This window comes from Arachis hypogaea, chromosome 3 (genome assembly GCF_003086295.3).
Source record: "Arachis hypogaea cultivar Tifrunner chromosome 3, arahy.Tifrunner.gnm2.J5K5, whole genome shotgun sequence".
Classification (NCBI taxonomy): domain Eukaryota; kingdom Viridiplantae; phylum Streptophyta; class Magnoliopsida; order Fabales; family Fabaceae; genus Arachis; species Arachis hypogaea.
This window is the reverse complement of record NC_092038.1, coordinates 22,641,191-22,658,211: the sequence shown is the minus strand read 5'-3', so window position 1 is coordinate 22,658,211 and position 17,021 is coordinate 22,641,191. Positions and strand designations below refer to the sequence as shown.

The following is a 17,021-nucleotide window of genomic DNA, read 5'->3' as shown; positions in this document are numbered from 1 at the left end:
TCATCGTATAAATTACTTCGAGAAAAAAATGATAAAATTTGATTTATAAAAATTTAAAATTGAGTGTTTACTATGATTAAGCTCAAATTTTAATTTATTTTTATATTATATAAATATTAAATTCTTTAATTAAACACTTATTTGTTTATGATAGGATATTATATATAACTTTTATATTGGTTTTCAATTGCTACACAAAATAATATATTTTAGGTAATTGTATATTTTTTGTTATTTTAAAAATTATTATATATTTTTAAAATTATTTAATTATATTTATTCTTTTAAAAGGATTGCTATTATTAGAGAACAACAAATATTTATAATAGTCTAAAATTAAAAAAATATAAAATATAAAATATTAATATTCTAATTTTTTGAAGTATAAATCTTAAAATAAATATATATGATTATGATTAATGGTTATAATTAAACTTTTTATTTTATTCTAATTTTTTTCAGAACATATTTGCCTTATTTTAAGTTTTATTTTTTTATTGATTGCTTTTTTTTGTATACTTAACTATCGTTAGTTTATATCAATTAAAATTTTTACCTTGAATAAAATAGTTATGTGTCTAAAAAAATAAACAAAAAATATTTTTATTTTTAGTAAAAATTTATGTCGCTTTAACTTTTTTTCTACATGACATCTTATATTTTTACTATATTTATAAGAGAGTTTTTATTCAAATTAAGAAAATTTTTTAGTTATTTTTCTTTCTTTTAGTTTTAAATATTATTTACTAATATAATGAAAAAGTAAAAATAACAATAATTACTCACATAATTAAAATAGATATCCTAATATATACATGATCCTGTGTATACCAAGAATTATTATATATAATAAATAATTATTTATTTATTATAATTACTATTTATAAAATTTATTACATAATTTTCTCCTCTTAATATCAATATTTAATGAATATAAGATACAAAATATTATTTATATATATTATTTAACATACAAAACAAATATATTAAGTCATTATGTAGAACAAGAAGTATAATAGTGTAAATACTTACTTACTTATTTATTCTATTTATCTATCTATTCTATTATATAAAAATTGGGTTTCTACACTTAATGATGGAGCTGACGTAGCATACTCCACAGAGTGTTTTTCAATTTAATTATTTTAATTCATTCAATAAAATTTATTACAATAACTTAATTATATCAACTAATTAATTTGATTGGATATTTAAATATTAATATAATTTATTATAATTTATATTACTTAATTAATTAGACTACGTTAATTATAATTCATTGTATCAGGGAATTGATTTTTTCATTTATAAAGTCTAAAATAAAATAAATAATTTATTGTTTATTCTAATTAAATTCATTAAATTGGATGACACATAGCAACGCACACGGTGGCGGAGCAGACAGACAACGGTAATGACTAGGCAGGTAGAATAACGGCGACGAGATGGAAGTTGCATGTTCTTCTCTACTGAATTCGAAAGCAAGTCAAGCAATATTTTATTCTTCTGAGTTTTTGGGAGTGAGGTTACAGAATTGAGGGCAAGAAAAGTTAGATGGCTATTTATTTTTTCAAGGCTTTTTTTGTTCTAAATTTCTAAATACCTAAAAGAGTACCGTGTTAAAGATTGTATATCCTTCATTTCTTTCTTCTCTTTTTTTAATGTAGATGAATATAAAATAGATTGAAAATTGTCTACGAGAAAGTTAAATTAAGTTAGACAAATATATTATTATTATTATTATTATTATTATTATTATTATTATTATTATTATTATTATTATTATTATTATTATTATTGTAATTGAATAAACTAAAAAAATTAATTAAAAAACATTGTTATCCTTGAATTTAACTCTATCTATTATGAAAAATTTCTATTTATATGATTTATTTTTCATTATATCTAAATTACATCTCATTAATAATTATAGATAAAAAAATTTATTAATTGCATTTTAAGTTTTCAATTATATGTCAGAAGTAATTTTTTTATCTAAAGTTAATGTAAAAAATAAAAAGAAATTCACATCAAGTTATCTAAACACTAGAGTCATTAATAAGTTTTTTGACCAATAAGATATCATTAATAATTTTCTCTAAAAGTTTAAGTTGCATAAATATAATTAGATCATTTTAATAAGAATAATATTACGCATTCAAATTGATTTATTTTATTATATAAAAAGAATAATATTTCTTTTAACTCATTAACTATAAGTTATTACGATAAATTAACTATATCAACTAATTAATTTGATTAAATATTTAAATATTATATAATTTATTGTAATTTATATCAATTTGATTTGATAATATTTTTTAATTTATTTATTTTAATATTCCGTTAGTATTTTTAATTTATTAACTCAAATTTATTGTGTGTACTAATTAATTAATTTGATTAATTTATTAGTCATTAAAATAACAAATCTATGAATAAAACAGGCAACTGAGATCTTTTCAACTAATAATTAAATCAAATCAAATCATATATATTGAGCTAAATTCAAATCATGTGAATTATGGACCAAATTAAAATAAAATAATTTCTTACTTATTCAATACACTTTTTGTATTTATAAATAAATTGTTGTCTACTTCAATATATGAAGTTTTTATGAATTTTTTATTACGCAATTCACTTTAACATAAATAAATTAATTTATAAAAATTTAAACTTGAACGCTTGCTATGATTAAACTCAAACTTTAATTTATTTTGTCATATTATTATATAAATATTAAATTCTTTGATTAAACACTTATTTGATTATGATTTACGAAATGATATTATATATTACTTTATATTGACAATTAAATTTCAGTTACTACACAAATATTATATTTTAGGTAATTGTATATTTTTTTTGTTATGTTGAAAATTATTATATAATTTTAAGATCATTTAGTTATGTTTATCTTTTTTAAAAGTATTGTCCTTATTGGAGAATAACTAATGTTTGTGATAGTATAAAATTAAAAAATAAAAATACAAAATATTAATATACTGTGTCTTCAAAGTATAAATCTTAAAGTAAATATATGGAATTATAATTAATGATCATAATTAAAAGTCTTTATTTTGTTTCAATTTGTTCAAGACATGTTTATCTTAAATTTTATTTTTTTATTAATTAATATTTTTTTGTACATTTAATTATCATTAATTTATATAAATCAAAATGTATAACTTAAAAAGATAGATACGTGTCTAAAAAATTTTTAAAAAAATATTTTTTTTGTTAGTAAAAAATTTATGTCGCTTTAGTTTTTTTTTGGCATCATATCTTACATTGTTACCATAAATTAGAGGTAAATTATTAAATATAAATTAGATTTATTACTTATTACCCTAATTAGAATTCATTAAATTCGATTTATATAGAAATATAAATGGAGACAACTAGGTAACGTTATTGGGTTTAAGGGATTTAGGTAATTTTAGGGTGACTTTGGTTTATCAACGTAAATTAGCCTAATATGTGATACTAGTTATTGTTATATATAATAGAATAGATGACATATTTATGTATTGTTTAGATTAGAAGAATTTGTACAGAAATAACATGCTGGAAAAAAATGGATGGAAAAATCAATTTTTCATTATTTGGTTCAACAAAGAAATTGAATGAAAAACATAAAAGTGTATATGGAGCTCACGTAAATTTTTTCTCTTCAAAGTTGCGAAGAAAACTGATTCAAAAGTGCAAACATGGATAAAAATACAGAATTACCATTTGAATTATAATTTATATAATATATAAAAACATTAATATAATTTTTCTCTATTATGATTTTTTCTCTTCTTACTTTTCCTTCCATTCAAGCAAAATAAATTTTTTCCTCTATTTTTTTCATTCATTTTTTTCATTGAAACAGCACACAAAAAAATATACTTTTCTTTCCATTTTCTTTCCTCTTATTTTTAATCTTATATCCAAACAATAGTTTAGTGTTTATCCATTTATCTTTTATTAATATTGTTATAATAAGGATACATGTAACTTTATAAAAATGATATAACCTAAACTTTGATTATCTGAGAATTTATTGAGTGGCTAGAATAGCTCCACGTCACGAACCAATGAATGCTAGCAATAAGGATGATCACAAAAATAGTCGAAACGGGTATTTGCATGGATTACTCGCATTTTGGAGCTAGATGGAGACTCCTGAAATCCTCACGACCTGCCACACGAAAATAGATTGGGACTAAGGATGGCAAACGGGTCGAAACCTGGTCGCATAAACTGCCAAAAAATGCGTGTTAGCCTGAAAATTTATGACCACCAAACTTAAAAATCCCACCTACCCTACACCGCCTAATCCACGGGATTTGGCGGATTTCGGCGGGGGCGGGACAGGCTTTCCCTGTAAGACCCAGAACTTTTGAAAAGTCTTATTATGATCAAGTATCAAATCATATGGTTATTTATAGTCTTAATTTCAGAAATTATTTTATTAAAGGTAATTAAGGCAAGTTTTGATTTATTGGATTTGAGATGAGTTATGATTATTATCCAATTTTATAATTATTGAATTATTTTCTATATTCAAATTATAAAGTTGGTAGTTATGAAATAATAAGGATTTCTATATGATTTGGATTAAATAATTAATATTTTAAATGTTAATGTTGCTATTTTGGAAAACAGATAAATTAATTATATTATTTCTAATTTTTAGATTTGGGCATTTTATTGAAAATAGTTTGTAAAATTGATGAGCAAATAGTATTTTTCATATACAATTAGTGTTGGATTTACATTGGGTTTCAATTACTATATTATTCCCAATTTCATGTGAAATTACGATAATGCCCCTAGCCCTAATTTTCTCAAAAAACCCTAACCCATGACCCGGGTTCCTCCTCACCAACCTAGCAGCAGCAACGCAATTGCTTTTCTCCTTCCTCAAACCAACACACTCAGCAGCAGCAGCAGATCTTCCCCCTTTTCCCAACAGCTTGCAACACTCATGGCTTCCCATTGCCATGAAAGAAACCGAAAATAGAAGCAGCGGAGGGAGAGGGAGTCTGTGTCACGTCAGGAGAAGAAGACAAGGGGAGGGAGGAGAACTGCACCGACGCGTCGGGCTTCACCACCGCCGTCGCGTCGCTGTCTTCCATGAGAGCTGCCATCACGTCGCGTCGCCAGATCGCCGCGCATGGGGAGCCGTGTCGCCGCGCCGCCAATCGTCCTCATCGCACTTCACAACGAGCTGCGTTCCACAGCCACCCGTTGCATCCTCCCTGTGCCGTTCTTCACGCCATCGCCGTTTATTCGTCGCCGCCGCCGTTGACAGAAGAGAGAGTGAGATCCGAGAGCGCAGTGAGGGAAGGGCGTCACCGGAGGAGAGCTTGGCACCGTCGCTGCCACTGTTCACCGCGCCGTCATCTCTAGCCTGCACCGTCGCCAGTCGCGCGAGAGGGAGACGCGCCGTGAGGGAGAGCCGTCACGTTTCTGCCGTCGCCGGTTCACACGCCGCCACTGTGCTCCTTGCCGTAGTGCCGAATGGCTGTGGGTGATATTGATTTATCGCTGATTATCGAATGAGTTATAAGACGTATGGCTGGCTGTGAATTATGAATTTAAGGCGAAGGGCTGTATTTATTGATAAATTGGCTGGTTCTGGATTGAACCGTAAGCCGGATGGCTGAGATGGATGGTGATCCATGATTGAATATAAATGCATGTAACAATTGAATGATTTGTGAATTTAAGCCGAATGGCTGAGATGAAAGTTGTAAGCGAGTATACTTGTGTTTTCTCTCTGGTTGTAAGGGTGACAGGGCACCGATACCCTCTAATGGCGACAGGACGCAGATACACTCTAATGGCGACAGGGCACAGATACCTCTAATGGCGACAAGGCGCAGATACCCTCTAATGATAATAATGCGCAACAGAGAGACTGTGCCCGAGTTAGCTACCGAACACGTCGGGTTGGCTTGATAACCGACAGATGATATCATCAGCCACTAGGGACAGGCATACATCATATGCATCTATGTGACATTGTTTGGGTGTGCATATTGTACTTGGTTTGCCTATGTGATTAACTGCTAATTGTTCTACTTGCAATAACTGTTTGTTTGTGTTTGCCTCTTCCTACTTGTGTTTGCATCAGGAACTCTGTTGGATTGTGGTGGATTGGTTGTGGTTGGATTGTTTGGGCCTAGGGCCATGGTTGAATGAGATGGACCGATGGTTGATTTCGGTTTTGTGTTTCTGGTTTGGAATAAAATATGAAAGGCTATTTTGGTTCAGCATAGATAAACCTTTTTGAAAGGCTTTTGATGTCTTTGAGAATTGAACGGTTCCTCTTTCAGAAAAGATTTCCGACTTTACTTTTATTATAAACTGTTGTTTTTGAAAAGAGGCATAAGACAGTTATTAATCACTGGTTCGGTTTATCTTCACGTATCCTATTACAGTAATTCCCAAAAACCCTCTACTGGGAACCCTTTCGAGGATGATGTTCTCACCCCCTACATTTTTCCCCTTTCAGGATATGGGCGCAGAAGTTACGAAGAGCTTATTTAATTGTTCTTGTGATACTCTGTATTGTTTTAGTTATGGTTTATTGTACCCTCGCCTTTATCTTGATATAATCTATAAGAGGGATAGGAATTGTATTGGATTATGCTTGTAATATTACTTATATATATGTATGTATATATATGGATGTACTCTTTATGAGTTTTTGTAAGTTGTATGGTATCTATGGATGTACGTTATCGAACGAAAGTAATTTTCGGGAGCGGTTTTGCAGTTTAAACTTTTAAACAGGCTCATATTTTAATATTAAATAGTATAAGTGTCGTCGTAATGTCCGAGCTATCAGCGTTGCGCAGCCGGAAGCGTGAGCTTTGGTAGTTAGGGTGTTACATTATGGTATCAGAGCAGTCCTTCCTGTAGAGCCAAAGGAATGGACCGACTATGCTTCAATTGCATACTCTGAGCATTTGTCATGTCGGATGACGAGAATTAGAGCTTTAAGCGCATGACGGCCTATTGATTAACACTGTTAGTTTTGCATTGCATAATTCCTGATATTAAGTTTGGCCGGCTTAAAACTAGTGAATTTTGTGTATGAAAGCACTAATGGGTTATCATAGATGATATACGAGTTTTGAGTAAAGCGAATCGCGGGTTTTGGGAACGTTAGAAACTATTTCTCGAGGCTATTCAGTTATGTATCTTGGATTTTGCTCGAGTCGACCTGTTCTTTTCAGGTCCTAACTTGAAGTTCTCGTTTGCTACTCCTCTTGAAAAGTAGTTTGATGTTCCACTCTATTCCTCTATTCATATGTATTTTTGTTGTAACACCCTACCACATTAAGCTTTACGCTTAAGTCGTAAAACAGAGGTGGTATGGTATTACGACCTCTAAAATAAAATGAGTACACATAATAGCAGAAGAATTATAATATGCTAGGAGCCTTGAAGAATAGAGGAAATAAAAAATCGCGAATATAAAAGCGCAACGCTCGAGAAATGTGTTAACTTGCGTGCAAAGAAAGCTACAGCTATCAAGTGTCAAGTAACCCAAAACAGGAATAGAGAGTCAAAGATACAAAATAACGAGCTCCTGACTCAGCTGCGAAGTCAAGACTGGCCGGAGAATATACACACATATATACATATATATACATGTCCAAAACCCAAATGTACATAAACAAAATCCTGCCTCTCCATACACCTCTAGGAGGATAAAAAAGAATAAGTTATGTGGAGAGAAAGCTAAATACATATATATACATCATAGGATAACAAAATAACCCAGTAACCACTCCGCTTCAAGAGTCCAGACGCCTAACGAGATGCCTCTCGACCTGCATCTGAAAAACAATAACATAGTATGGAATGAGAACCGGAGGTTCTCAGTATGGTAAAGGTGCCACACACATAATATATAAGGTCCTAGTAATGCCAGAGGCAATCCTAGAACGCCGACACTCAGATTATAGAGCTTAAAGTATTAAATAGAAGCCATAAAAGGTGGTTTACTAAGGATATTTAAACCTAACTTAACTTAACCTTAAATCTAAATCCCATTCTGCCATTCCTCCTTACCTCCAACTCCATCATGCATTTTCACAGACAAGTAAACAAACAAAGGCAAGCACAAGAAGGTTACAAGTACTGCAGATAACAAATATACATTTAACATGGCAAGTACATTTAGGCACACCCAGTTAATACACAAGCAAGTAATTCAAGTAATATGCATATGATGCATGCTTGTCCTATGGCTGATGAGGCTCATCTGTCGGTTATCCAGCCAACCCGACAAGTCTGAATTGTACTTAGACTGTCCCCCGACGTGCATCCCCAAGAGTCTATGCATAGTTTTCTCAAATAATCAATAATACTCAATGGGGGTAACATTCCCGGGAATTTATATAGTGCCCGGTCACACACTTACGTCGTAGAGTCAACAGAGTATCGAGTTTTCAACCTGGTACACGTGGTGGCAAGCCACGGCACTTAATCCAGGGAATCTCGTATCTCAGATTATTCAAATTCATAATCCATATAAATAATTCAATTATAATTCATCAACATCAACATCATTCTCAATCGCATTTCATTCATCATCATACATCAATCATATTCAATCCTTATCCTTCATTATCACACCTCCCATTACGTCCATCAATAGTTCCAATTCAAAACATAACTCATTCTTTTCTAAATGAATCAAACTTAAAACATACTCATTTTCTTAATAACTCTAAATCAAACCATATAACCTTTGAATCTAAATCTTTTTAAATAATCATATAAACAAAATCTCTAATTTTTTATAAAATTTCGGTAGCATCTCCTCTAAAACTCGGACTTTGCCACCCTTTTCGGGTCCAAACCTGCTTTCTTTTCAATTCAACATACCCTTCCTCATTATCATAACAATCTCCACAAAAAAATCTACCTTAGATCAACAATTAAACTCATACAATATTCAAATCCAACAACCAAAATTCAACTAAGAGTCATAGTTCACAAATCCTAGGCTTTTAACACAAAATACCTCAAATCAATAATTCACCGAATCATTAATTAATCAACAAGCACCAAACCAACCATGTTCATCAACAATAACATTCAACTATAATTCTCTCCAAATTAACATAACAACATTCACCATCCAAAATTAATAACTAATTATCCAATAAACTTCAACCAATTATATTCATCGACAAATTACTAAATATTTAACATACACCTGCATTCCAACTTATCCTATGGTCATCTAGCCTAAGTTTTCACAGAACATTATATATTAAATGCAAGAAACCTAAACCATACCTTGGCCGATTTCCACGTAACGACCAAAGAAAATTATTTAAAACCAAGGCACCCCTTCAAAATTCAACTAATCAGCTTCCTCCAAGTTCCAATATTTACAATTTCAAGCTCCAATTATTTATTCACAACCTAATACACATTCATAACACATATATACCCAATTTAATACTCAAAGCTCAAATTCAAAGAAAATAAAATAGAATTATCGTATCCTCACCTTACCCAAACTTCACATAAGCAAGAGTGAATATTTTTCTCAAGCTAATTGGATCCTAAAACATCAAAAATCAAAGAAATTCAATACCCCTTCTCAAAACTCGAAAATTGGGGGAAAAGAGTGGCTAAGAATATTTGAGGGCTTACCTATGAAATTGTTCCGGTAGAAATGTAGAGGTCGACGCGGTGGACGCGTGGCCGCAAACGGTGCGGCGATCGGAGCTCGGATCGGAAAGTTACGGCGCCTTGAACTTGGAACGAGGGTTCGGACCCTTTTCTTCTTCTCCCTGGACGCAAGCTTTCAGCGTCACGTTGCTGAAATGAGGGAGATGCAATGCGTGGGTTCATTTAAAAGGGCTGGTCCGGTTGGACCGATAGCCCGGTTCGGGTCTGGTTCAACCGGTTCGGCCCGTTCGGTCCAATCTTGGACCGTTTTCTTCGAAATTAGTGTCAAAATTCTCGTTTCGATGAGCTCTATCCTAATTTAATATAATATTCACATTTATAATTCTCCTGATTAAAAACTAATTTATTGACTAGTTATTTACTAATTTAATGGGGTTTACATTCTACCCACCTAATAAAGAATTTTGCCCTCAAAATTCAAATCTAGTTACCTGAAAAGAGATGTAGATAGTCCTTTCGCATATCTGATTCGAGTTCCCAGGTATGTTCCTCGATACCAGCTCGACTCCAAGCTACTTTTACCAATGATACTTCCCTTCCTCGTAATCGTTTAACACTGGTGTCATCAATCCTCACCGGAATTACTGGGAGTGTTAGATCTTCTCTCACTTGGATTGGTTCTGGTTCTAGAACATGACTTGCATCAGGGGTATACTTCCTAAGCTGAGACACATGAAACACGTCGTGCAAATTCGAAAGATATGGCGGTAAGGCAATTCTATAAGCCACTGGCCTAATCCTCTTCAGAATCTCAAAGGGTCCAATATAACGGGGATTCAGCTTCTTAGTCTTAATAGCTCTTCCCACGCCAGTGGTTGGTGTAACTTTCAGAAAGACATGTTCTCCTTCTTCGAATTCCAATGGCTTTCGCCTCTGATCAGCATAGCTCTTCTGGCGGCTTTGGGTTATAAGCATTCGACTACGAATCTTCTTTATCTGCTCAGTCGTTTCAGCTATCATTTCAGGCCCTAATAAACTCCTTTCTCCAGTTTCATACCAACATAGTGGAGACTGACATTTTCTGCCATACAGAGCCTCATATGGAGCCATTCCGATGCTCGCATGATAGCTATTATTATAAGCAAATTCAATTAATGGCATATACCGATCCCAGCTCGCAGGATGGTCCAAAACACAAGTCCTTAGCATATCCTCCAAGGTCTGAATAGTTCTTTCTGACTGACCATCTGTCTGAGGGTGATACGCAGTACTCAAGCTTAGCTGAGTTCCAAATGCACGCTAAAAAGCTCCCCAGAACCTTGATGTAAAGCGAGGATCCCTGTCAGATATAATGGTAAAAGGCACGCCATACAACCTGACAATCTCTTTAATATACATTCGAGCTAATTCTTCCATTGAACAACTTATTCGGATAGGAAGAAAGTGAGCTGATTTTGTCAGTCGATCCATAACCACCCAAATAGCATCACAACCAGATTGGGTTCTAGGCAAACCTATCACAAAATCCATTGCGATACTCTCCCATTTCCATTGTGGAATCTCCAAAGGCTGAAGGGTTCCTGATGGTCTCTGATGCTCAATCTTAACCTTCTAACATGTTAAACATTTAGATACATGCAATGCCACATCATTCTTCATCCCTGGCCACCAGAACATCGCTTTCAGATCCTGATACATTTTAGTACTCCCTAGGTGAATTGAGAATCCACTCTTATGAGCTTCCTTCAAAATACTCTGTCGCAGGTCTCCGATATCTGGCACAATAATTCGGTTCTTGAACCTCCACAAACCATCCTGACCTTCTGACACTCTCCATTGTTTTCCCTGTTCAACTGCTGGTAATACCTTACGTAACGCTTCACCGTCTCGATGGGCCTTCAGAAGTTCTGATTTAAAATCACTTGAAATCTGCAATTGACTCAAACATAGGATTCTAGATTCTTCTCTAATTCCCAAATTCAAACCTTGAAATGCCCTTAGTAATTCTTCTTCCCGTAACATCATCCAAGCTGCATATAAAGACTTTCGACTCAAGGCGTCTGCCACAACGTTCGCTTTTCCTGGATGATAATTCAATTCAAAATCATAATCTTTCAGAAGTTCCATCCATCTCCTCTGACGCATACTCAACTCTTTCTGCTCAAAAACATATTTCAAACTCTTATGGTCTGAGAAAACATGAAACTTAACGCCATAAAGATAATGTCTCCAAATCTTTAAAACAAACACAATAGCAGCAAGTTCCAAATCATGTGCCGGATAGTTCATTTCATGCGGCCTTTATTGCCGTGAGGCGTATGCTACAATATTTTGGTGCTGCATCAGAACGCACCCCAAACCTTTCAGAGATGCATCACAATACACTTCAAACGGTTCACTTGGTTCAGGTAATACCAATATAGGTGCAGTAGTTAACCTATGCTTTAATGCTTGGAAACTCTCTTCACATTCAGGAGTCCAGATAAAAAGCGTATCATTCATAGTCAATTTAGTTAAAGGTAAGGCGAGTTGTGAAAATCCCTTAATGAATCTGCGATAGTACCCCGCCAAACCTAGGAAACTCCTTATCTCTGTCACTGAAGTTGGTCGCTCCCAATTCATCACTGCTTCCACCTTAGCAGGATCCATAGCTATTCCCTGCTTACTCACCACGTGGCCGAGAAACTTCACTTCACTCTTTCAGAACTCACATTTAGATAACTTAGCATATGACTTTCTGTCTCTCAGAATTTGCAGCACAGTTCGCAAGTGATCAGCATACTTCTCTTCAGTCTTAGAATAAACAAGAATGTCATCAATGAAGACAATAACAAACTTGTCCAAATATGGTCGGAAAATCCTGTTCATATAATCCATAAATACTACGGGACATTAGTTAACCCGAAAGACATCACTGTATACTCATAATGACCATAACGGGTTCTGAAAGCAATTTTCGGAATATCCTCGTCTCTAACCCTTATCTGATGATAACTAGATCGTAGATCAATCTTAGAAAACACACCGGCACCCTGTAACTTATCCATTAGATCATCGATTCTAGGCAACGGATATTTATTCTTCACAGTGATCTTATTCAATTGCCGATAGTCGACACACAACCGCATATTTTCATCCTTCTTCTTTACTAGTAACATTGGTGCTCCCCACGGAGAAACACTTGGTCGGATGAAATGCTTATCTAACAAATCTTCCAGCTGAGCTTTTAGTTCAGCCATTTCTAAAGGTGACATCCTATAAGGAGTAATCGAAATTGGACCGGCTCCAGGCACCAGCTCAATTGCAAACTCAACCTCCCGATTAGGTGGAAATTCATTAATATCATTTGGAAACACATCTGGAAATTCACATACAACCGAATTCTACTCTAAACTCTGATCATCACCTGATACTCCTGTAGTTAATAACATAACACCCTGACATTCAGTTCCAGAACATTTTACTATCATAGAATTCAAATAATAACTATTCACCACATCCGACGCTTCTGACCATTCAGGCATAAACTGTACTGACTTCTCAGAACAATAAAGCAAAACATGGTTCTTAAATAACCAATCTCCCGACTATCACAGCGTCACCTGCCTGCAGGATACATCGTGTCCCCTGTCACCAATACTGAGCCTCACCTTGTAGTTGATAAGTTCCAAATTCAACCCATTGCTTCTCAAGGGCCTGTTAGGCCTGCAATGACCGTTCCATAGCTTGAATCCAATTATCTGCGTCACTGGGATTGAGGTTCCCCTGAAGGTCGGAGGGTAAACTTTCAGAAATGTAGCAAGTGTCATAGGACTATCATCATCATTATTATTCCCGTGATTACACTGGTTTATCTTATTACCCAGTGCCTCAGCTGTTGTCTGCATAGCTGCAGCCATATTTCCCAGAGTAGCCATAAAGTCTACTGGATTATTCCCTACCGGACTAGGAGTAACGATGCCTATCCTACCTCTACCTCGCCCGCGACCGCGTCTGCGAGTCGACATCTGGTCCTTATACACACCAAACAAGTGATATTAAGTTGATCAGTCTCAATATCGCAGGTCTAATGCTTTAAGTTCCAAATGCATGCTCACAAACGTTTATGCCATATATATCAATCAGATATCCTAATAGCACATAAACACATATACAGAGAATGCACAGAAGTACAATCAGTCCGTCTTTCAGGCTCTATAGGAACGAACTGCTCTGATACCATAATGTAACACCCTACCACATTAAGCTTTACGCTTAAGTCGTAAAACAGAGGTGGTATGGTATTACGACCTCTAAAATAAAATGAGTACACATAATAGCAGAAGAATTATAATATGCTAGGAGCCTTGAAGAATAGAGGAAATAAAAAATCGCGAATATAAAAGCGCAACGCTCGAGAAATGTGTTAACTTGCGTGCAAAGAAAGCTACAGCTATCAAGTGTCAAGTAACCCAAAACAGGAATAGAGAGTCAAAGATACAAAATAACGAGCTCCTGACTCAGCTGCGAAGTCAAGACTGGCCGGAGAATATACACACATATATACATATATATACATGTCCAAAACCCAAATGTACATAAACAAAATCCTGCCTCTCCATACACCTCTAGGAGGATCAAAAAGAATAAGTTATGTGGAGAGAAAGCTAAATACATATATATACATCATAGGATAACAAAATAACCCAGTAACCACTCCGCTTCAAGAGTCCAGACGCCTAACGAGATGCCTCTCGACCTGCATCTGAAAAACAATAACATAGTATGGAATGAGAACCGGAGGTTCTCAGTATGGTAAAGGTGCCACACACATAATATATAAGGTCCTAGTAATGCCAGAGGCAATCCTAGAACGCCGACACTCAGATTATAGAGCTTAAAGTATTAAATAGAAGCCATAAAAGGTGGTTTACTAAGGATATTTAAACCTAACTTAACTTAACCTTAAATCTAAATCCCATTCTGCCATTCCTCCTTACCTCCAACTCCATCATGCATTTTCACAGACAAGTAAACAAACAAAGGCAAGCACAAGAAGGTTACAAGTACTGCAGATAACAAATATACATTTAACATGGCAAGTACATTTAGGCACACCCAGTTAATACACAAGCAAGTAATTCAAGTAATATGCATATGATGCATGCTTGTCCTATGGCTGATGAGGCTCATCTGTCGGTTATCCAGCCAACCCGACAAGTCTGAATTGTACTTAGACTGTCCCCCGACGTGCATCCCCAAGAGTCTATGCATAGTTTTCTCAAATAATCAATAATACTCAATGGGGGTAACATTCCCGGGAATTTATATAGTGCCCGGTCACACACTTACGTCGTAGAGTCAACAGAGTATCGAGTTTTCAACCTGGTACACGTGGTGGCAAGCCACGGCACTTAATCCAGGGAATCTCGTATCTCAGATTATTCAAATTCATAAGCCATATAAATAATTCAATTATAATTCATCAACATCAACATCATTCTCAATCGCATTTCATTCATCATCATACATCAATCATATTCAATCCTTATCCTTCATTATCACACCTCCCATTACGTCCATCAATAGTTCCAATTCAAAACATAACTCATTCTTTTCTAAATGAATCAAACTTAAAACATACTCATTTTCTTAATAACTCTAAATCAAACCATATAACCTTTGAATCTAAATCTTTTTAAATAATCATATAAACAAAATCTCTAATTTTTTATAAAATTTCGGTAGCATCTCCTCTAAAACTCGGACTTTGCCACCCTTTTCGGGTCCAAACCTGCTTTCTTTTCAATTCAACATACCCTTCCTCATTATCATAACAATCTCCACAAAAAAATCTACCTTAGATCAACAATTAAACTCATACAATATTCAAATCCAACAACCAAAATTCAACTAAGAGTCATAGTTCACAAATCCTAGGCTTTTAACACAAAATACCTCAAATCAATAATTCACCGAATCATTAATTAATCAACAAGCACCAAACCAACCATGTTCATCAACAATAACATTCAACTATAATTCTCTCCAAATTAACATAACAACATTCACCATCCAAAATTAATAACTAATTATCCAATAAACTTCAACCAATTATATTCATCGACAAATTACTAAATATTTAACATACACCTGCATTCCAACTTATCCTATGGTCATCTAGCCTAAGTTTTCACAGAACATTATATATTAAATGCAAGAAACCTAAACCATACCTTGGCCGATTTCCACGTAATGACCAAAGAAAATTATTTAAAACCAAGGCACCCCTTCAAAATTCAACTAATCAGCTTCCTCCAAGTTCCAATATTCACAATTTCAAGCTCCAATTATTTATTCACAACCTAATACACATTCATAACACATATATACCCAATTTAATACTCAAAGCTCAAATTCAAAGAAAATAAAATAGAATTATCGTATCCTCACCTTACCCAAACTTCACATAAGCAAGAGTGAATATTTTTCTCAAGCTAATTGGATCCTAAAACATCAAAAATCAAAGAAATTCAATACCCCTTCTCAAAACTCGAAAATTGGGGGAAAAGAGTGGCTAAGAATATTTGAGGGCTTACCTATGAAATTGTTCCGGTAGAAATGTAGAGGTCGACGCGGTGGACGCGTGGCCGCAAACGGTGCGGCGATCGGAGCTCGGATCGGAAAGTTACGGCGCCTTGAACTTGGAACGAGGGTTCGGACCCTTTTCTTCTTCTCCCTGGACGCAAGCTTTCAGCGTCACGTTGCTGAAATGAGGGAGATGCAATGCGTGGGTTCATTTAAAAGGGCTGGTCCGGTTGGACCGATAGCCCGGTTCGGGTCTGGTTCAACCGGTTTGGCCCGTTCGGTCCAATCTTGGACCGTTTTCTTCGAAATTAGTGTCAAAATTCTCGTTTCGATGAGCTCTATCCTAATTTAATATAATATTCACATTTATAATTCTCCTGATTAAAAACTAATTTATTGACTAGTTATTTACTAATTTAATGGGGTTTACATTTGTTCGATCTTAAGTGCATATGCTTGGTTAAAATCCTTGTTGTATCTACCTTTCTCTGTTTGAGTTCTTCTTGATTCATGTATCCTTTGATATGGCTTTGAACTTGTCCTAATGCGCTGTGCATTTTAACTCCGGGATTCCGAGTCTATTATTAGAGAACTTGTTGGTTCAGTTTTCCTCTTCTTTGACAGTGATTACAGCTAATTTTGAGATTTTTATGAAAATTGCTGTTGGATAGATATATACTTATTTATATATATGGACTTTGAAGATTTCTTATACAGCTTAACGACTATTTATTTCTAATACTTCGCCTGTGCTTTTACTGGTTGATGGAACTGTATTTACCTTGAATTACAATTTG

At 34.3% G+C, this 17,021-nt stretch overlaps 2 long non-coding RNA genes across 2 annotated transcripts; both read right to left on the bottom strand.

The window, feature by feature from the left end:
• Positions 1-7,563: 7,563 nt before the first annotated feature.
• On the bottom strand, positions 7,564-9,853 carry LOC112769895 (uncharacterized). Its single transcript, XR_003186561.3, has 4 exons — positions 9,679-9,853; positions 9,533-9,587; positions 9,316-9,444; positions 7,564-7,844 (listed from the first exon to the last, which is right to left on the bottom strand). It is a non-coding gene; the product is annotated as an uncharacterized lncRNA (long non-coding RNA).
• A 4,269-nt stretch (positions 9,854-14,122) lies between these two features.
• LOC112769888 (uncharacterized) lies at positions 14,123-16,411 on the bottom strand. Its single transcript, XR_003186560.2, has 4 exons — positions 16,236-16,411; positions 16,090-16,144; positions 15,873-16,001; positions 14,123-14,401 (listed from the first exon to the last, which is right to left on the bottom strand). It is a non-coding gene; the product is annotated as an uncharacterized lncRNA (long non-coding RNA).
• Positions 16,412-17,021: the final 610 nt, after the last annotated feature.